Below are 22,543 nucleotides of genomic sequence, written 5' to 3' on the forward strand. Positions count from 1 at the left end.
ATATTTTTTTTGTCTGAAAAAAGTGTGTGTGTTTTTCCTCTACTCCAGACTATTGCAATATTTCTAGAGCCAAAACCAGATTGTGGTTTATTTCTTCTGTATCCAGCAACAAACAACTCTTCATCCCAGTTTGTTTTTTTTTTTTTCTATTAAGAGGTATGTTAATATATCTTCTTTTTTACAGCTCGAAATGGTTATAGAGAAATGTATACATCAAAGGATTTGTGGTGCATCAACATCTATAGGCAAATTTTATGCATTGCCAACTTTAAATATCTAGACATCTACCAACATAAGAAGAAGTTGTAAACTATCTGAGATTACAAAATCAGACAAAAAAAAAAAAAATTACATAACTAATGGTAGATCCCAAGTAAGTAATAAGGAATTAAACCTTGCTGATTAGATAAAATCTAAACCACACTCTGTTCCTGCATATTAAACTAATATTTTCCTCTGGTTTCCACATTTTATTTCTTCTTCCTTTATTTGTTTCTTGCTATAGTATTGTTTCTTTCTTTTTTGAGAAAGCAGCCTTGTCACAAATCATTGCATCTTTGGAGAGCTGCAATGCTAACTGTCATAGATGCACTCTGTCAGTAGTTTAGTTTTTACTTGGTAGTGTTTTATAGAATCCTAGAATCCTAGAATAGTTAGGGCTGGAAAGGACCTTAAGATCATCTAGTTCCAATCCCCCTGCCATGGGCAGGGACACCTCACACTAAACCATCTCACCCAAGGCTCTGTCCAACCTGGTCTTGAACACTGCCAGGGATGGAGCATTCACAACTTCCCTGGGCAACCCATTCCAGTGCCTCACCACCCTAACAGGAAAGAATTTCCTCCTTATATCCAATCTAAACTTCCCTTGTTTAAGTTTGAACCCGTTACCCCTTGTCCTATCACTACAGTCCCTAATGAAGAGTCCCTCTCCAGCATCCCTATAGGCCCCCTTCAGATACTGGAAAGCTGCTATGAGGCCTCCATGCAGCCTTCCCTTCTCCAAGCTGAACAGCCCCAACTTTCTCAGCCTATCTTCATATGGGAGGTGCTCCAGTCCCCTGATCATCCTTGTGGCCCTCCTCTGGACTTGTTCCAACAGTTCCATGTCCTTTTTATATTGAGGACACCAGAACTGCACACCATACTCCAAGTGAGGTCTCAGGAGAGCAGAGTAGAGGGGCAGGATCACCTCCTTCGACCTGCTGGTCATGTTCCTTTTGATACCCTCTTTGTGGCAATAGTACTTACCAAATGTGATGCAGAATGCGGAAGAATCAGCTAATTTAAGAAACAAATTAGAAGTTTTTTTATCTTGATAAGTAAATGGTAATATCAATGCTTAAGGATAGAAAATCCAACAAATGCAAGCTGGATACGAGAATAAAAATAAACCATAAAAAGCTACTCGTGGATGGAGCTTGTCTCAGTAAAGGAACTGATGCAAAGTGAAGGTAACTTTATGACACTTTTGTGTCTGGATTCTTGTCTGGTCTTTGATGCGTGTCAGAGGCAGATTGATTGGGAATGTACAGAGAGCTGCTGTGACCTTTTCCTCCCTCTCTTTTGCCCCCAGGAGCAAAAAAAAAAAGAGTGAGAAAGTAAAACAAGGGAGAAGACAAGCCTGGGAAGAGCTTTCTTTCACCTCTGATGATGAAAAATTCTAAGGTAAAATTTACAGACTGGTTTGCACTCTTTTTCACCACTTATATTTCACTACCTTTTCATAGTGACGGAGCTCACAATCTGAATGATCCTCAAATGCAAAAAAATTACAAAGAAAAACATTATAAATTATTCATCAATATAAATATGGACACAGTTGCCCCAGAGTTACAGGAAAAGTTCATTGAACACATCCTGGGTGAATTTTAAACATTAGAGCAAGCTGCAACTGTCTGCCAACCCAAGAACACAGGAGTCTTGCCTAAATCACTTCTGTAGTAATGGCAAAAAGAATTCATTTATAGGAGTATAAGAACATAGAAATATACACTGAGAAAATCCTATAGGACTTTTTTAAATTTACAAATAATCTGAATGGGCTCTAGTAACCTTAGTATTCAAATTCAAATTTGAACTCAAATTCATAATAAAGTATTTTTATTACTGAAAAGGGGAATTGGGATACTTGTTCTATGACTTCAAAAGGATGTCAATTTTTCTTTCAGTAATTTTGTTAGTTCCTATATCTTTGACATCCCCTTCTCTCTCTGGATATTAAATATACATCTAGATTAGTAGTGAACATGCTTAAATTCTGTATGTGTGTCTGTAGGTACATTTACAAACAGTATACCCAAAGATCCCAAAACCTCCTACAACAGTTGCAAATTGAAATTATAGCAAAACAATTGAAACAGAGGACAGAATAGAGACTGAAATGTTGCCACCATTATGAGCTGAAACTTGAAGATGAAAGGCTATCAGGCATCATGATTTCCTTGAGAAAAGAGAAAACTTGTGTTTTGCTTTTGTGTTTTTTTTTTTAGTTGGTTTGTTTTTTTTTTCTTTGTTTTCAGGTTACTGTTCAGACCTCTGGGTTAAGTGGGATCTCAGAGGACTTATCTTGATTTTATGATCAGATCAGGGAGAAGGTCATTTTGTCAGAAGTCTAGTTTGAGTATTCAAACAAACTTAGACTTGAGATAGGCACCAAGCCTGTCTGCTTTTTCATTTTAGCTGCAGTTTGGGGGATTCTCAAGATAAAGGCATTTAGGGAACTTCATTGCTGAAAAGATGTCCCCTGTGGACTATAAGCATTAAATTCATTAAACATCTATATTCCAACTAAGTCCTAGTTCAGCTATTTTCCTTGGATAAAAGTGAAGTCTTTTCTCTATGTTTTTTGAAACAAAACTACTGATCCAAATTTTTTGGCCACATTTTCTCTGCTAAAACTTTTCCCATAACTTTCCTAAACTTTCAAGGGTTCAAGCTGACATTTTCTAGTGAGCTTCAGAATAATTTTGAAAACCATTACCAAAACTAATTTAGATGTTTTCAAGAAATAAGTTTGAAAAATACTTTCTCTATGAAATTTTTAACCAAATTGTAAGACGATGGAAAAAAAAAAACAACCAAAATAAACCAAAAAAGAAACAACCCCAAAACCAAAACTAACCAACCGACCAACCAACCAAAAAACTCACCAAACACACACACACACACAACGAAAACCGAATAAACCAAACCAACCAAACAAACAAATCCAAAACCAAACTTACAAAAACCAGTTACTGCAGAAGCTGTAATGACTTCTTGTTTGGGAATGGGGGGTTGGTATTTCAAAACAGAAAATTAGTGTGTTCTTCTGCATTTTCCAGGGCAGGCATTTTTATCTTTGGCAAGTATGCATCTTTGTTTCTAACTTGCTCAACAAAGTATTGTTAGACATTTTTCCAAATATTTTTAATGTACTGTACATGTATTCCATCATAGAAACAGTGACTAAAATTTCTTAGCATCATCATGAAGAATATTTCTCTCACTGCAGGAGAAATATGACAGCCTGGTCATATTGACTGAGGTTAGCTGCCTTAAAATCTAACAGAGTTGCTTCTTACCATTGCTCTTCTCTGCTTGTTCTGGGGCAGGAGTGGAAGAAAAAAAAACCAAAGTAGAAATAAATATAGTTTTCTGTGAATATATCACCCCCAAGCCCTACATTTTTCTTCACTTTGTCAGATCTTGCGTCCAAAATTCTGACGTTCTTTTTACTACACTAAATTGATGCTTCTGTTTTCTAATGGGCACAGTACCATACTTTTTTTCATATTTCTTACTAAAGCCTTTGTAGGCCAACAGATTGTAGATGTCTTCTTTTAACACTTAATTATTTTCCAACACTACTCACAAGGGGATTTGTTGGATAGACTACGGTATTTTTTGTCAAATCTTGATAAATATCCAGTTGGAGGAGTAAAAATGACACTCACTCTATTTTACCAATAGTCAGAAGCACTTCTTGCAATTCTGACAGTTAAAACCAGCTTTGACTAGTTATACCAAGAAAATCTAGACAAAGACAAAATCACTGGTAGCTTGAACAGATGCTATATAGTTTACTTCAGAAATATTTTACCTCTCTGCAATAGTGTTAATTAAATGTTCCTTAAATCAGGACCAACAGTTCTTATCAAGCAGTTGATAACAGTGGAATTAAGGAAATATTCCCAGTTCTCTTTAATAATGGATTTTTGATTACTGATAGAAACTTCAGCATTCCATCTGACTGCCAAAAAGGGGTGCATCCATTACACATCTGGGTTCACAATGTTCTGGAATCAGTGAAGGAGAAAAGCTCAGCTGCAAAGCTAACTGAGTCTCATGCCTGAGTTTCACATGAGAAATCTCCCTATGTGAAAGTTCATTCAACTTTTGAGCAGAGCAACTAGAAATTCAGAAAGAGAACAAAGGTAAATGTTCGTATCTGACTAGGTCAGATGGGGTTCCTTAATAATCGACGTAGAGCATTGTAGGTCACAATTCATCTCAGGCTGAAGTTGGTGTCTACTATACGCCTTAAACACCAGTGATTTCCCTGACGAATACTCTGATATCTGATAGCAATTTCCATGGGTCATAGCTCAGGTGTCACAGAAAACTTCAGCCAAAGGGTAGGGCAATGAAGTAGTAGCAGATATGCTGACAGGCTCTCATATGGACGATGTGTGGTGTGGTCAAGGTATTACAGTAAGATTTAACTTAGTGTTCTTTTTCTTGTCAGATGTTATTTTATTACATTATCACATATTGGTAACAAATATCCTTTTAGTCTAAATCATCCCTAACTTTGAAAGTAAAGAAAACCTTCTTAATCTAGATAAAGAATCAAGCATCAGAGGATTTTTATAAATCCCTGTTTACATTATGTTCAAGACAGGCAGTTATCTTCATTCTATTTGATAAAACCTCACTGATAAGCGTAAACTCAATACTTGATAAATTGCTAGAACAATTAATAAAGCAGGTAATTTGTAAACACCTGGAGGGAAATAACTTGTAAATAGTAGGCAACATGGGATCATCAAAAAGAAACCGTGCTGAACTAAAGTAATTTCTTTCACTGATAGAATAAAAAGCTTAGTGGATAAAGGAAATGCTGTGGACATACTATGTCTTGATTTTAATAAAGAATTTGACACAGTTCCACATGACATTCTTGTAAGGAAACTAGATAAATGTTGATTAAATGCAATAACTGCTAAATAAACAAAATCCTGGAGAGAATAATTAAAAAAAAAAGTAACAATAAAAGAAACCCAAAGCACCACAAAACAAACACCAGACAAAATCGCAGATCAATTATTAATGGTTCAGCATCAGGTTAGGAAGAAGTATCTAGTGTGGCCTACAGAGGTCTGTTCTGGGTCATGAGTCGAATTCTTCTTAATATTTTCACTGTGTGCTTGGAAAACAAAGTAGAAAGCATGCTAATCAAAGAAGCAGAAGATAAAAAAATAAGAACAAGTTACATTTCCTTGGATACCTATAAATAATGCGACAAAGCTTTCAAAACAAAATAGAAAACAGCACAAATCCCTACAAAACTTTACCCACTCTTTGAAATGTCATCAATGCCATAAGAAGAAAAGTTGATTTTCCCTGGACTGTGTCAGTCAGGGTGGTTCACTTCCTCACACAAGAATCTTCCATACAAAGTTTGGGTTGGATCAGAAACTCAAAGGGCTTTCTGTGAAGCAATGAACTTCACATTGATATAGATCTTTGAATGCAACCAAACCAGGATAAATTCTCTTCCATAATCGGTCCTATCCTGAAAGTCTTCTGGAGCAGAATACACACTAGAGATGTACTTTTTCTTCCTGACCTAATGAGTTTATAGTATATAATTACTGATACTAGAAATGAGTGTGGGTTCAATAAAATCTGAAATGATCAATTTTAATCTTATGATCATTTCACTTTGGTTTATATAAGAAAAAAAACATATATTAAAAATGTCAAAATTATATATTTGGTCAACATTACGGGAATAAAGGAAGGCCTGGTCCATGATTAACTAAATGTAAATAAAATATCTGGTAACATTAAAAATCCATGAATACTAGAAAGTGGTACTCTATGTACAGTGAACAAATAATTAAAAAATTAACTGCCTGATACTGATCAAGCTTTAGACAGAGTAACACGTTCAATTTTTGGTTCCACTTAAAAAAATAAACAAAGTAGAAAAGGGCAGAGGAAAACCCAAATATAATCTAGAAATGCATAAAGAAATATTAGGATGACAGGGTCATTTATTCTTTCTATTTGATAAAGAAAACATAAAAACTAATAATCTGAATCAACGGGGAAAGATTAGAATAAATGTTAGACAAAACAGAATATGCAAAGCTTCAATTATATAAATTTATCATCTGCTTTAATTACATAATTTTTAGCAATTACAAACAAATCAGTTCTTCTCCAACTTATCAATTATATAAATTTACTTAAATTATGTTCAATCATATTATTTTTTTCATCTTCAATTATATAAATGCAACTTTACTAATGCCGCTATCTCCATGGTCTGGAAAGGTAACAGGAAAAGACCTATAGATAGAGTGCAGAGAGCACACAAAACAAGTGCGTCAAAAAAAGTGCAGTAAGCTTTCATCAGTTCCATGCACATTCAAAGGGCTACACAGATATGCAGGAATTTTAAACACCAGCCAGTAATTACACCCTGAGGAGCAGTGGTGATTCAGTAGGTTTCTTTCCTGAATAAATACTGATAGGAGGTCTCATTGATGTTTACAGTCCATCATTTCTGAACTAACAACTAATTATTGGGCATTTCTGCTACAGTACAAATGTTGGTATATGTAAGTCAGATAAAACTCACTCATCTTCAGCCACCTGAGACATCTAAGATAATTGTTGTCTTCTTATATACAGCGTAGAACTTTGCAAACCTTTTGTGAGGAGAACAAAGCAACAAGTCATATTTTTTTCCCTGTTTTCCAAAGCAGTTGAGATATTTTAACTTTCAGAGAGTCCTTTAACTTTAGTTTTTTTTGAGTCATAAGTCTCTAAAGGGATAAGGAGGAAAGAGCAAAAAAAAGTGAATGTATGTACTTGGGTGCCAGTGATTGAGTGACAATGTTATTCTGAGCTAGAAGAAAGATATCAAAGAGTAAGTGCTCTGCAAATGGCAGAGAAGCAGGCCTTGTAATGAAGAAAAGAAGAAAAAAATACTAAAAAATAAAACAAGGACTAGAAACCAGTAAGGAAAGAAAAAAGGGATTAAGAAAATAGTGCTCTAGAAATAAGGAAAAAAACTTGGAAAGAATGGACAAATAACATAGAATTATAGAATCATAGAATCATTAGGTTTGGAAAGGACCTTAAGATCATCTAGTTCCAACCCCCCTGCCATGGGCAGGGACACCTTACGCTAAATCATACCACCTAAGGCCTCGTCCAACCTGGTCTTGAACACTGCCGGGGATGGAGCATTCACAACCTCCCTGGGCAGCCTATTCCAGTGCCGCACCACCCTAACAGGAAAGAATTACCTTCTTATATCCAACCTAAACTTCCCCTGTTTAAGTTTGAACCTGTTGCCCCTTCTCTTGTCACTACAGTCTCTAATGAACAGTCCATCTGCAGCATCCCTGTAGGACCCCTTCAGATACTGGAAGGCTGCTATCAGGTCTCCACACAGCCTTCTCTTCTCCAGGCTGAACAGCCACAACTTTCTCAGCCTGTCTTCATACGGGAGGTGCTCCAGTCCCCTGATCATCCTCGTGGCCCTCCTCTGGACTTGTATCGACACTTCTATGTCCTTTTTATGTTGAGGACACCAGAACTGCCCACAATACTCCAGGTGAGGTCTCACAAGAGCAGAGTAGAGGGGCAGGATCACCTTTGACCTGCTGCTCACGCTCCTTTTGATGCAGCCCAGGATACGGTTGGCTTTCTGGGCTGCAAGCGCACACTGCCAGCTCATGTTCATACACTGCCAGCTCATGTTCAAAAATTAAAAATGTAACAAAAATTAAAATTTTGCAAAGAAGGAAAACTCTTCATGTGAATAACAACTACATGTAAATTTATACATCTGGTAAGTTATTCATAAATGTCAAACTAACAATGACTGTTTAATCACATCTGTTTCTGCTATTTCCTTTGCACTGATGTTGTCTAGCATGGCTTGGATATCTTTGCGTGAACCATAGATTACTTTTGTCAGGTGGATGAGAAAAAGACTTTGTATTTAACACAGGCTGCCCTGAAGGCTTGCAGAAGAAAAATATTACACCAACATGTTCCAAAATCTATTTTTTAAGTAAACCTACAAGCTGCATTTATTCCTTCTGATGCTGCTCTCCATCAAACTTTATTAAAGCATTGGCCATTTGAGCAGATGCATTATCACAACAGGCAGATATATTAACAGGAAAAGTCTCTGTCAGACGCAAATCCTAAAATTCTGAACAGGTATTAGTCAGATTGGCTAATACTGAAAAATAAGTCCAAAGTTAGTTAATGCAAAAAACCCAACCAAAATAAACAAAAAAAACCCAAACAAACAAAAAAAAACATCCCCCCCCCCCCCCCAAAAAAAACCCACAAAACTGTTAACTAAAAATTAAAAAAAAAAAAAATAAGCCAACAAAAAAAACATGTCCTGGGTTCAGCAGTAGCAGTACTTTTTCTTCTTAGTACCTGGTGCAGTGCTGTGGTTTGACTTTCAGCCTGGGCACAGTGCTGATAACACTGATGTTTTTAGTTGCTGCTCAGTAATGTTTAGTCTGACCAAGGACTTTATGAGTTTCATGCTCTGCCAGGGAGGAGGGGAAGCCGGGAGGAAGTAGAGACACGACACCTGACCCAAGCTAGCCAAAGAGGTATTCCATACCACAGCACGTCATGCTCAGTACATAAACTGGGGGCAGTTACCCGGAAGGGCTAGATCACTGCTTGGGTCAGGCTGGGTATCAGTCGGTGGGTGGTGAGCAGTCGTATTCTCTTCCCTTTTTATTTCCCTTATCATTATTATTATTGGTGGTAGCAGTAGTGATTTGTGTTATACCTTTGTTACTGGGCTTTCTTAACCCGTGGGAGTTACATTCTTTCGATTCTCCTCCCCATCCCTCCGGGAGCAGGGAAAGGAAGCGGGGAAGTGAGCAAGTGGCTGCATGGTTCTGGGTTGCTGGCTGGGCTTAAACCACGACACCCCAACCCCAAAAACACAACAAAAATCAGAAAGAGAAACTACAACACTTCTAAGTTTGGAGGAAACCAGGATTTGATTCAGAACAGTCTTATAATACACTCTTAGCTGTAAGGCTGATTGTAGAATTATAGAATCATAGAATCGTTAGGGTTGGAAAGGACCTTAAAATCATCTAGTTCCAACCCCCCTGCCGTGGGCAGGGACACCTTACGCTAAATCATATCACCCAAGGCCTCATCCAACCTTGTCTTGAACACTGCCAGGGATGGAGCATTCACAACCTCCCTGGGCAACCTATTCCAGTGCCTCACCACCCTAACAGGAAAGAATTTCCTTCTTATATCCAACTTAAACTTCCCCTGTTTAAGTTTGAATCTGTTGCCCCTTCTCCTGTCACTCCAGTCTCTAATGAACAGTCCATCCGCAGCATCCCTGTAGGACCCCTTCAGATACTGGAAGGCTGCTATCAGGTCTCCACACAGCCTTCTCTTCTCCAGGCTGAACAGCCCCAACTTTCTCAGCCTGTCTTCATACGGGAGGTGCTCTAGTCCTCTGATCATCCTCGTGGCCCTCCTCTGGACTTGTTACAACAGTTCTATGTCCTTTTTATGTTGAGGACACCAGAACCGCACACAATACTCCAAGTGAGGTCTCAGGAGAGCAGAGGGGCAGGATCACCTCCTTTGACCTGCTGCTCACGCTCCTTTTGATGCAGCCCAGGATACGGTTGGCTTCCTGGGCTGCAAGTGCACACTGCCTCCCCATGTTCAATTTCTCATCAACCAACACCCCCAAGTCCTTCTCCACAGGGCTGCTCTGAATCTCTTCTTTGTCCAACCTGTAGCTGTGCCTGCAGTTGCTCCAACTGAGGTGTAGGATCTTGCACTTGGCATGGTTAAACTTCATGAATTTGGCATCAGACCAGTTTACAAGCATGTCAAGGTCCCTCTGGATGGCATTCTTTCCCTCCAGCATATCAACCGAACCACACAGCTTGGTGTCATTGGCAAACTTACTGAGGGTCCACTCAATCCCACTGTCCATGTCACCGACAAAGATGTTAAACAAGACCGGACCCAACACTGATCCCTGAGGGACATCACTCAATAGCAGGGTATCTCATAATGTAATTTTGTGTGACTTGTTTCACTATTTAACATGTGCATAATCAGTAAGTCTACATTCACAGTTTACTTTCCCAGATTTATTCATTTTAATCATTAATTTTATTTTATGTTATTCAGCTCTACAGCAATATGTCTTTAGCATCATCTTTTACCAGCTCCATAAAGGTGTACAGGAAAATTCCTTTCTGATCTCAGTCACACAGTTTTAGTAAAAGGAAGATGACAGTGTAATCTTCTAATGATAACTCACTTAGAAAAACTTTTACAGTTTTAGAAGTGTCTTTGCTACAGAGTAGGTAAATGAGATGAGCAGAAGTCAGATGCAAATGAAAGACTTCTGCGTTTTTCTGCCACTTGTTCTGCAGGTTCCAATATTGTTTCTTAAGTGTATAACAATGCAGAACTAATTGTATTAGTTAATTAATTAAGGAAAAAATCTTATATTTTTCTTAATCCAGCTAACGTAAGGATAGCTGCTTTTTCTGTAGGTGGTTTTATTTCACTAAAGACTCATCTCTCATGAAGAAAAGTGTATGGAAATGCATGCTGATCACATAAACATCCTAGCAGTCATAGTCAAGGGAAATGTGTGCATGTATGTGATAGCTGCTGACACAGCCTTGCTATTATGTCCACTATTATTGGATGTTCTACAGCAACAGCATTTCTCCCAAAGAAAACTTGCTTTAACAGTGCCATCTCCCAACATGCAGATTTCTTTTTTAACTTAAAACCAAAAAAAGTTTGCATAATTTCCTTCTCTGTTACCCTAACTTCATCCAGTACCACATAACTAAATTCACCCAAATTTTCTGGCCCCTATGAGAAAACAGATTTACATTCATTATCAAACTTTATCTCACTATGTATCTTTATATATTTCCCACTCCTTAGATGCGATATCAAAATGAAAAAAAATCATGATCTTTACAAATAGTCTTCCTAGATCTCTCCCAGTGAATCCCATAAGCCTCAAGAAAGACTGGACCTCTAATTTATTTCCTGGGTATTCCATGAATATCCAGACTGGAAATCTAGGTATTAAGAGTATTACTGAGAAAGTATGTTTAATGTGTATGCCTGAAGACTGGGCATTAATGCCTTATCAGACCTCAGACAGAGTCCTACTAGAAAACCTGGCAACACTGGGTTCAAGCTGTGATCTTTTTGTGGCAAACTGTATAATGGCCTCTGATGTATCTATGTCAAAAAAGTGAAGAAGTTTGAAATTAGTTTTGGAACATTTACCTTGTATTGAATTAAATGAGCTTAATTTTTTACAGTAAGTTGAGGAGGAGGTTGTAAGTACAGTAAGTACTTACAGTAAGTACAAGGGAGGTTGATTTTTGGGGAAAACCTATATATAGAAAAGATATAGGCTAGAAACTGTGAAGAACCCCAATTAAATGAATTTGTATGTAATCAGGACAACATATAAATGACCAGGCACATCCTAGGTAAATGTATGTTTTCCTCTCAAGTTTAGAATTGATGCATTTAAAAAAACTGATGAACGTGATACTGCAATTTCAGGTTACAAATTAGATAGGACTGATAGTTCAGATACCTGCGTTGCGCAACATTCCATCTTCCAAGTCCATTGAGGAGTTTATGTTTTCTTCATGTACAGAGTCAAATACCAGGTGTTTTTTTCAAGTGAAACAAATTGTAGCATCTGCATTTAGATGAAATCCAAGTGTATGTCAGTACATGTGTTCCAGGAGTACCCTGATGTGTTTACCCACACTATGTTGTCTTCCATCTCCCATTCTAATGTATTGCAGCATAGCCATCACACTATCTATCTCAGGTACTTTGAACTGAAAAATTGTACATGAAAATAAAAATTATGTTTTAAGACCAGAATACAGGGATCAGAAGAGACCTTGGCCAAGTTGTAAGCCTTGTAATCTTCTGCATTTTTCTCTGAAGGGGGCTAGTTTTAAACAACATGATCACAGCCCTCTCAGCATATCCTGACTTGAGGCCCAAGGTTGTCCAGTGGTATAGAGGCAGATATAGTCAAAAAAGGTAAACAAATAAACTGCATCAACAAGAAACATTCCCTCTTATTTGAATATTTTGTTTCTCATATAGAAATAATATTGTAGGAAGGTTGTGTTATTAGTCACCTTAATAGAATAGGTATATTGACTGGGACAGGCTAAGGAAGATGAGAGACATTACAATGGCAGAAAACTCAGTAATAACTCAATTATTCGCATGAAGATTGGTAAAAAGTCATTTAGGGGCATATTCTAAAAACTAATTTTAGATGCTAAAATGATTACATTTTGGAGCAGCTATTTTTTATGTAATGCTGAGCAGAGCATAAGAACTTACTGAATTTTTTACTACTGAAGAGCTATTTTGAAATCCTGACTATAATATATTTAAATTCTTCCTCCCTATAGGAATAAAGAAAAAAAAAAATAACACAGAAACACATGTATATGAACAAGGGGAGCTGTACAAAAAGGAGTGATACTAGAAAAAAAACCAAGAAATTTAAAGGAGAATCTTAAGTGATAATAATATTAAATGTGCAATGGAAAATTTGTGGAATTCATGGTGAAAGACAAAGTGATGTTATTGTTGAACAGCAAAATAAAAAAGAATTGTTCAAATTAAAAGCTAGCTCTAAGAGAATGGAATTTATAACAATGTAAGGAAAACCTGGATATCGTGAGCTCTGAAAACTTTAATGCAGAATCAAGCTAAGACAAAAAAAAAAAGGTTTAGAGAAAAGGCTTGTGAAAGGCATGAAAACTAATAATAAGCCTTTTTTCCAATCCATCAGAAGCAGAATGTCTGCCAGATGGTCTGCAGAGCTGATAGATGATGGAGGTGTAATAAGAGAACTCAAAAGAGATAAGACTACGGTAGAAAAATTAAATGAGTTCTTCACATTGATACGCACCACTGAAGAGTTTAGGAAGGTTCACACAGAGGCTGTTTTTCTTTGTAAAAGATAAACTGGAAGAACTACCTTAAAGTGTTAATAGGAGTGATTTTATACCATATCAATAATTGAACAGTAACAAATTGCCAGGACAAGATGGCATATGCCCAGGGGTTCTCTAAATAACTCAAATATGACCTTGTCATTTGATCATAGATCTTACACTATTGCTTAAGTAAGCTTTTTTATGAGAAGAGTGGAGGTTAGCAAATTTGTGTCTTTTCTTAAAAAAGATCCTTAGAGATCCCTGGCAAGGGAGATGCAGGGAAGATGAAGAAAATTAAGAAGTTGAATGTCATATTCTTTACAGGTAGATTAGTAGAATAGCAGCCACAGATATATCGATAAACACAATAAAGTGGGGAGGAATAAAAATCAATTCTGTAGAGAAAATTCCCACTTTTTAAAGTTCTTAGAATGAATGAACATATGGGAAGGGGTGATCTGTATCTGGTAGATGCACTATGCCTAGATTTTAAAAACCTTTTGACAAGATCCTCTATGAAGCACCCTTAAATAAACTAAACCCCCAAGGATTATAAAAAGGAACCTCCATTTGTGAATTTATCAATACCTGAAAGACAGAAAATTAATAAGTATCAAAAGGACAGGAAACAATAACAGAAGAAAATGATCAGTTTAAACAGTGGAAGTCCTACTCTTTGTGAAAGCTTGCAAAAGGTCATTGCACAACTAACTGGGTAATACAAAGCTATATGCAACACATACAAAGCCATATGCATGGTAAAAGAACAAATGGAAATACTCACTGTCTATAAATGGTTAAAGGCTCAAAACCAGTCATTGTTAACCCAGAAAAGATATTTGCAGCTTCTCTGGATACACCTATGAAAATGTCAGTTCAATGTTCACTGACAGACAAAATCATACCAAGCAAACAAACACAAACCCCTAAGAACTACAGGGGAAGAAAATCAGAACAAGACACTCTTTTACATAACAAAATAATTATCAGAACCATTAGGTAAAACTGTAAAATAATAGTTTTAAAACAATAATAAAATCATAATAATTAAAACCAACCAACCAACCAAAATACCCTAAACCAAAAAAACAATAAAAGAAACCAATCCACAGAACTAAACTTTGGAACTCATTGTAAAGGATATCTTGAATGCCAGAAGTATACGTGAGATAAAAAGCTGATTAGACAAGTAAATGGAAACTTGCCAAAGGTTGCTAAACACTGAGATACAAACGCTTGTTTAAGAATTCCCCTAAGCCATACAATGCTGGACAAGTATCCTGAGGAGTATGCTACTCTGTGCTTGCTTTTTATTATATAAGTAACATCTTAATATTACCTTAAGTAGCCAACACTTGTCTTAGAGAAAGGGCAATAAGGCTGGGTTTTGACATCTGAGCCAATCCAGAAGATCCAATTCTTTCCTGCGACACCAGAATGTTAAAAAAAAAAAAGACTTTCTTCCAATATGTGGAGTTAGCTGTTCAGGCAGTGTAAATCACTATCATACTGAAGAAGTCAGTGTGTTATCTTTCTTGAAGCTGTGTATAAAACTAAAAATACATATATAAATATTAAATAATAATTTTAAAGTATGTCTAAATAATATAAGTATAAACACAAACATAAGCATAAATATAAATAAAAACATATATATAGCCAGTTCTTGCATGCTTCACAGCATGACTTCAATAAGCATATGAAAAGCGTAGGGAATTATTCAATAATCATTATCAAACCCCACAAAACTCGGATAAATCATTCTTCTGCCCTGTAGGTGTATAATAACTGTGCATAAGCAGGCTTACTGTTGATGCCTACAAATACTATATAGTAATAAGCCAATTACAACTACTTCTTAGGTCAATGAGCTAGGAAAAAAATCAGGTTTTAACAAGAATTAAGCAGAAAAGATTTTAGAAACAATTACTTGCTTTAGTTTTCTTGCCTGATGGAACCTATTTAAAACTTTGGTTGCTGTAAGAAACATAAGCAGAATTAGAAGGTAAATGAAAACTTAACATATAATGTCAACCAGGCAGGAATAAGTACTTCCAACTGGATGAAGTTTATCGTGCATTTGTATGAGATAATGAATCTATTATTTTTTAGGTTATGGTTAACTATATTGAGAAAAACGTGAACTCTTTGTGATTCAGCTCATTTCCAAGACTGACCAAAATAATAAAATAATAAAAATAATAAAAGGTTATTGTTTGCTTCTGAGATAATTTTATGAGTAGTGAAAGATTTCCAAAGAATAAGTTCTAAGGCTGCAGCTTTTCATGCTTGTCTCCATAGACTGGAAATCCAAAGCAGCTTTTATTCTCTGGAGATAAAACAACAGTGAAAAGGGAACTGGAATGTGCTGGTATGGGACTCAGCTGGCTCAAAGTCAGTTTTTAAGTCTGGGGAGAAGTATTCTTTTAGAAGCTATAGTGAAGGGGAATATTTCAACCCTTCAAGGGTCATATCAAAGGTATGAGCATTCCAGGGACCTAAATGGTACACAAACCTTGCTGTGAAATGTGTGTGCCCAATTCCCAAACACTGAAATGGTGAATAGTTTCTGACTTACACAGATTTCCTTGTTGCAACACCTGCAGCTTCTGTTAATGGGCATACCAGCTTTTCCTGAAAGGGAAAATCCATGTATTTTTTGCTTTTGTCACTTATGCATCAGTCATCTCCAATTGATTTATACTAGTTAGAGTGTCATATTTTATTTATACTAATGAAACTGACTATTTGGCATGAAGACAGTCCTCAGAGTGTTCAGTAGATAGAAAATTTACCAACACACTATCTTGGCACGGCTGACAAAAGGAACAGGTTCAGTCCCATTAACTTCCTAATCATTTCTGGGCATAGTTGGAGATGGTAGTACTGACTTTAAAGTTCTTTGTAACATGAGTCCTGGGTAGCTTAGATATCACCTCTGATCATGAACACAATTAGAAGAGTTGAAATCAGTTGTCTACCAGAAAAATACAGTTGCTACAGAATAAGAACTTCGGAAAAACATGTATTCTATTTGAGAAAAGAAGTGACAAACTGAGCTTCTTAGAACAGATCTTTTGTAAACAAAATAATTGAAAACTTCATCTATTTTAAAACACATCATAATTTTAAAAGCACTTAAATTAAAACTAAATTAAATTTTTCACTCCCTCAACTTTGAGACTACCTAGCTGCACATTTGTTTCATATGAACACCATTATTTCCATTTCTTAGGCTCATAAAAAAAAAAAATAGCATATCATTGTTTTGACAAAACAGCACATTAAACTAAGGATGTAGAATCGCTATTTTATTTACATAAATTAAGAATTATTTGCTTATGGCACCAGTTAGCGGGCAGTAGGTGTCAGCCATATAAATGTGCAAATGAAAAGTGAGCCTCTCAGAGCTACAGGAGTGGGTTTCACAAGGTTATAAAGATATGGTTATGCTTTAAATCCTAGATATCATCTAAGTGTCTCACAATTAAATTACATTTCTCAGAACTACCTACACTGAATGCCTAGCAATAGGCGGTTTCACATGATATAGCAGACCACTAATACACCCAATAGGTGCACAATACAATGCTTGGCCTGAAAATCTACTGAGATGAGGCATTTAGTATTGCACTAGGAACGTGCTGCATGAATCTAGCTGTAGCTGACAATCTGAATTGCATGTGTGAAGAATTAATTACTATAATTTCACTTTTAGATAAGATTTTGGGCAGAGTGGGGAAGAGGTAGAGGCAGACAATCAAAGGGCCCAGGAAAAAGTTGTGGAACAAAACAGCCTTCCCAGGCATAAATAGAGCACCAGTAAAGAGGCACTGGAGAGTGTTCCTTTTAGTCTGATTGCATGAAAATCAGGTTGGACTGAGAACAGAGTATTTTCATTTGCAGCGCATATGTGTCATATCTCTCCCATTGGGATGCACCCATACCTCGAGTCTCTTTTAGTTTGTCTCTCCTGTTTATTTCTGTGCTCACATCAGTGGTGATGCTTCACTACTCATCTGAGTGCCTCCATCTGCCTATGAACAAGAAATATTTTTTAAAACATTTAAAGTTCATTTCTTATTCTTTCCAGGAGATATATCCAGTTTTCTGTAGAAATAAATATATGGTAGAGCTTAGAAATCTGAAGCACCAATGGCACTCTGCAATCTACAGGATTTTCTTTTTTGCTTACCTTGAATGATAATAGGACTTTGACTTGATTTCACATGCAGTTTTAGCCAGCTTGGTAATTCAGTTTTTCTTATATATTTTTTTTTTTTCTTTTCGAGCTACAAACATTAAGCAGTAATACCTTAAATTCATTGTAAAAACCAAAACTAGTTCAGGTCTGGCTGAATAAAAATGAGATATGGGATAAATTAGTTGTATCTCCCATTCTGTGATGTTGACAGCTTGAGTTTTCTCAGATTATTGTCCAGCCAATGCCAAATGCATTAAGGAAAACTTCACTGTATAGGTCTATTTTATTTATTTATTATTTCATTTGCAGGAGAAAGAATAAGGGCAGACAAGGATAAATCTGATCCGCCTTAAGGCAGGTAATTATGTGCCTGAAGGACATCAAGGAAAACCTGAATAAACTAATGTGTACTGTACGCCCCACTTCATTTATTCAACTTGTATTTTCTGCATGCATTATGCATGTGTGCATTTGTTCACTTAGTACTCAAATATGATAAAGTAAAAGAAGTCTAAAATCTAGATATTCTTTCCTGTCTAAAGGTGTTATTTCTTGAGAAATGTAGCAGTGGCTGATTAATTATTTGCATAATTTGCTCTTTCTTTACTGATAGGCTGCATGTGGTATGAAATTTATTTTTATTTTTTTGAACTGCTTGATGAAAAACATAGGTAACCAAGACTACTCGATCTACCCTTACATGTTATAGACCTGGGTTATTATTTTGTCTTCTGAGGTAGAACGTAGGTAGAAAAGAGAAGTAACCAGTCATCTAACCTGTTCTTTTATTGTATACTGACTTAACTACTAAAGAAAAAAAGATTCTTGATTTGAATCCTTAAATGTATTTCTGTACTGTAAACTTATGCACACATGCACACCTATAATTACTACCTTCTCTTTTGCTACAATGATTTCTTCCTGGTTAGAGAATTAATAGATGCTGCTGACCTACTGATTATTACTTTTCGTTAGCTGATTGCACACCCATTATTGCACACGCATACACAGAATGCAGATTTCAGTATTTCATATGGCTTTAAAAAAAGTGAGGCCTAAAATTATCAAGATGACAATAAACCATTTAGTTTTTATTAATTTTATGACATATCTCTTTTCTGCCTTTGCCACAACTATAAAACATATGTTAACTTCGTAATAAAACCTGGGTAATGCTTTATATGTCACCCTTTTTTCATCTTTTTCTTTTTTTCTTTTTTCAGTGGGAAACAGCACACAAGTTATTACCTAGGGAACAGTTGTTGCTGCCTCGTGTACAGATCTATATCACCCTCAAATTTTCGTTCTGATGCAGAAGCAACAAATGTTACTTAAATCCCATGAAGTGTGTTAATTACACTGAGCTCCGTGAAATTATGGGAGAGACGAAAAGAATTCCACAATTGCATCTTCAGTCTCTTGAGCATATCTTGTCAGATTAATGCCTTTGTCACTCACATGATAACCTTAAAATTGCTTTTCTCCCTAAGTGATATTCCCTAAATCTCACACGAAGCTAAATAGCAGATGCAGTTTGGATTGTTTAAATAAATAATGCTGGTATTTTTATGAAAATAAATAAAAATTGAATTTCATTAATAAGTGAAACTTGTTACTTTAGCTTAATTATTTTTCAGTCCTGCTTCTGTGTTTCTGCACACAAGTCCCTGAGACAGTATTTCTTCCTAGTATATCCTCGAAACAGCCTAAGATGTAATAATTCTTTTTTTTTTCTTTTCCCTCCTACTTTGCAAGCCTTAAATAACCACAGTTACCTCATTATTTGAGTCCAGAAGCCACTGCACTGTGTAGCAGTAACTAAAATTGTCCCAGAAGATTTGATCACACGGGTATATCCCCACAGCTCAACTGCAGGTTTCTTAAAAACAGGTAATGCACTAGATTTGCTGCTCCAGGGCTTGAGGTGCATGCCTCAGTTCCCCAGCAGGGGACATACTCCACCCTCAGAAACCTGCAAGTCTTTTCACAGAATCACAACTATGACTGGCGAAACTCAACCCATTGGAAATCTATATGAGATGTCAGACCCATCTAAGAGACAAATCTAATCCTTTTGGCTGAAAAACAGCTCACAGCTCACTGCTGCTCCCAATTTACTGACAGTTGGAAGAATGGTTCAGTTTGGCAATCAATGTCCAAAGACCTTGATATTATTATTTTTTTAATTTAAGCCCATAAAGAGGATTAATGGAAAAAAAAACAAAAAAAAAGATAAATTCTGTGATATTATATGAGTGTCACCAGAATTATTTCTCTGTGTGTTTTTGCTTTCATAGGAAATAGGCTATGTTATTAAAGCTCACTAGTAATATTTTAATTATTTGCAATATGTTGTAAAGAGTTCTAAGCTTTACTCTGCTAAATGAAAGAGGCAGCACACAATCAGGAGTTTCCTATACACTAAGAAGTATATTTCAAATCAAGCAAGTTCTTTTACCAAGGTTGAGAACTTAAAAAATAAGAATCTGGAAAAATGCACTAAAAATCAAAAGAACCATAGCAGTTTGTACTGGTTAAAAATACAGCTAAAAATTGCTGAAAAGAAGGACCTCATTTTCCAGAACTTCATACTATAAGCTTGTTTTTATGTTGGTGATTGTCAAATTGTAAAACATGACCATTTAGGTTTTGTAATGCTGTGCTCTTTCTTTGTGCATACTACACACAGAATAAACACAAGATTCATGGCATTGATAATAAGGCCCATGAATACAATATAGGATTAGTTTCAATTTCCCATACTCAGAATCTGACACTTTATATTTAAGTCTCTTTTTTGAAACCAAAAATTTTATAATGCAGCTTGAAAGGGGGATGGTGGGAATGAAAGGGTTATGCTTATGGAAGTCCATCCATCCAGTCTCTGCAAGGCTACCAGATCTATAAATAATGGAGAAAGGCCCTCAAGCTAAGGATGCCAAATTTAGTAGCATCTAATGAAAAGATAGGAGTAAAGTCCTGAAATCTCTTTTCAATTAACTTCAGCAAAAATGGGGACCTAGATTGAAAAGTTCTCAAGAAACCGTTAGTAGAGGTTTTTCTGACAGTCCTCATATTCTTTGTGCAAATAACTTCTTCAAGATTACAATTGCAATGCCTGTTCTTGCTACGCATTTTAAAACCTGATCTGTTTACTCAAACCAAGGCTTTTGCAGCTTTGTTTAAAGTCACTGTAAGAAGTGGGGGGCGAGGGGGAGAGAGACAAATCCTCATCATTACTTTTTAAAATTACTTTAAAAGCAACTGACATCTGAATAAACGAATGTCTGGAAGAACCTATGTGGAAGTCTGTCTACAAAGTAGATTGAAAAAGTGTTTTGTTCTAAATCCTAATCTCTTCTGCTGTCTCAAGAAGGCTAACACAAGAAGATTGCCACAGAGATGAGTGATATCTGTCACGAGACATCTGCTAAAACACAGCCACAGTGTATTTTCTGTGCTGGATGGCATATAATGGAGGTTACCCAATCTAGTGTTTACAATAAAAATTCAAATCCAGTGTTAAGAGACTTTTCTTACTGTAACTCCTAATGAAAAGTGCCTTCTGGATCAGTTGTATCAGCAGACTGACAGGAAATGAGTGGGATATCAAGACTTGAAAGCAATAGTTTTTAATCTGTGTGATTCCCAGTTTTGCTGTACAGTAAATAAAGTGCAGTGATGCTAACAGCCAGTGACAGAAAGAGCAACAGGGAAGTAAGAATATTTATGCAGTTATCCTGAAATCACACAAACACAAGTTCCTTCACTAAGCTCATTCTGACTTACTATGTGCTTTAGGAGCTGCATCACTATGAAAGGAAATGCAGAAGTGATTCGCTCCTTACTTTTAGCATCTTTTGGAGAGATCAAGTACTGAAAAGCAGAAAAGGACTTGAGAATGGATGGGGGAATGCTAAAGCACTGGTCAGGGGGATGGGTGAATGACCTTGATGCAAGCATCTAACCAAACCTATTGAGTTTTGCCTAACACTAGTTAGTGGAAGTGAAAGGATTTACCACTGTTGTGGTTTAAGCCCAGCCAGCAACCCAGAACCACGCAGCCACTCGCTCATTCCCCCACACTTCCTCACCCCACTTCCAGAGGGATGGGGAGGAGAATCGAAAGAATGTAACCCCCATGGGTTGAGATAAGAACAGTCTAGTAACTAAGGTATAACACAAAACCACTGCTGCTACCACCAATGATAATGCTGATAAGGGAATTAACAAGGGGAGAGAATACAACCACTCACCACCTGCTGCCTGATACCCAGCCTGACCTGACTGATACCCACCCCAACCCAACCAATACCCAGCCCGACCAGAGCAGTGATCTAGACCTTCTGGGTAACTGCCCCCAGTTTATATACTGAGCATGACATGCTGTGGTATGGAATACCTCTTTGGCTAGTTTGGTCAGGTGTCCTGTCTCTGCTTCCTCCTGGCTTCCCCTCCTCCCTAGCAGAGCATGAGACTCAGAAAGTCCTTGGTCAGAGTAAACATTACTGAGGAGCAACTGATAACATAGGTGTTATCAACACTGTTCCCAGGCTGAAACTCAAAACCACAGCACTGCACCAGCTACTAAGAAGGAGAAAAATGACTGCTACTGCTGAACCCAGGACAAACACAAACTTTACATATGCAACTAATTTATTATTCCTATCTTCTCTGCTTAACTGCAGAAAATATACCATCCATTATTCAGTCAGCTGATCGGAGCTAGCCTAGCTAGAGCCACAGCCGGCACGCTTCAGCGACGCGAGGGTCAACGGAGATTAGGAAAATCAGAGGGGATAGCGCAGAGACATCACGATTCCCGACATCTCCCGATCCCCGAAGGCCCAGCAGCCCTTGCGAGAGAGAGGCTGACGTGGCGGGGGGCGTTCCCACGGTGACGGCGACCACTCCCCTGCTGCTTGCCTTGAAAAAGCCTCTAGAGGGGGCAGCGACCGGTCGCTGCCCACCGGGCACAGGGAGGAACACGCAGGTCGTGTTGCTGGTGTCACAGGCTGCGCACCAATATGGTTGCCTCCAGAAAGAGAGCTTGCAGTAAGGTGACTACAGCAAC

Source organism: Pezoporus flaviventris, unplaced genomic scaffold (assembly GCF_033815535.1).
Source record: "Pezoporus flaviventris isolate CSIRO_AGI_PZ_B2104156 unplaced genomic scaffold, CSIRO_AGI_Pfla_v1 ptg000025l, whole genome shotgun sequence".
NCBI lineage: Eukaryota > Metazoa > Chordata > Aves > Psittaciformes > Psittacidae > Pezoporus > Pezoporus flaviventris.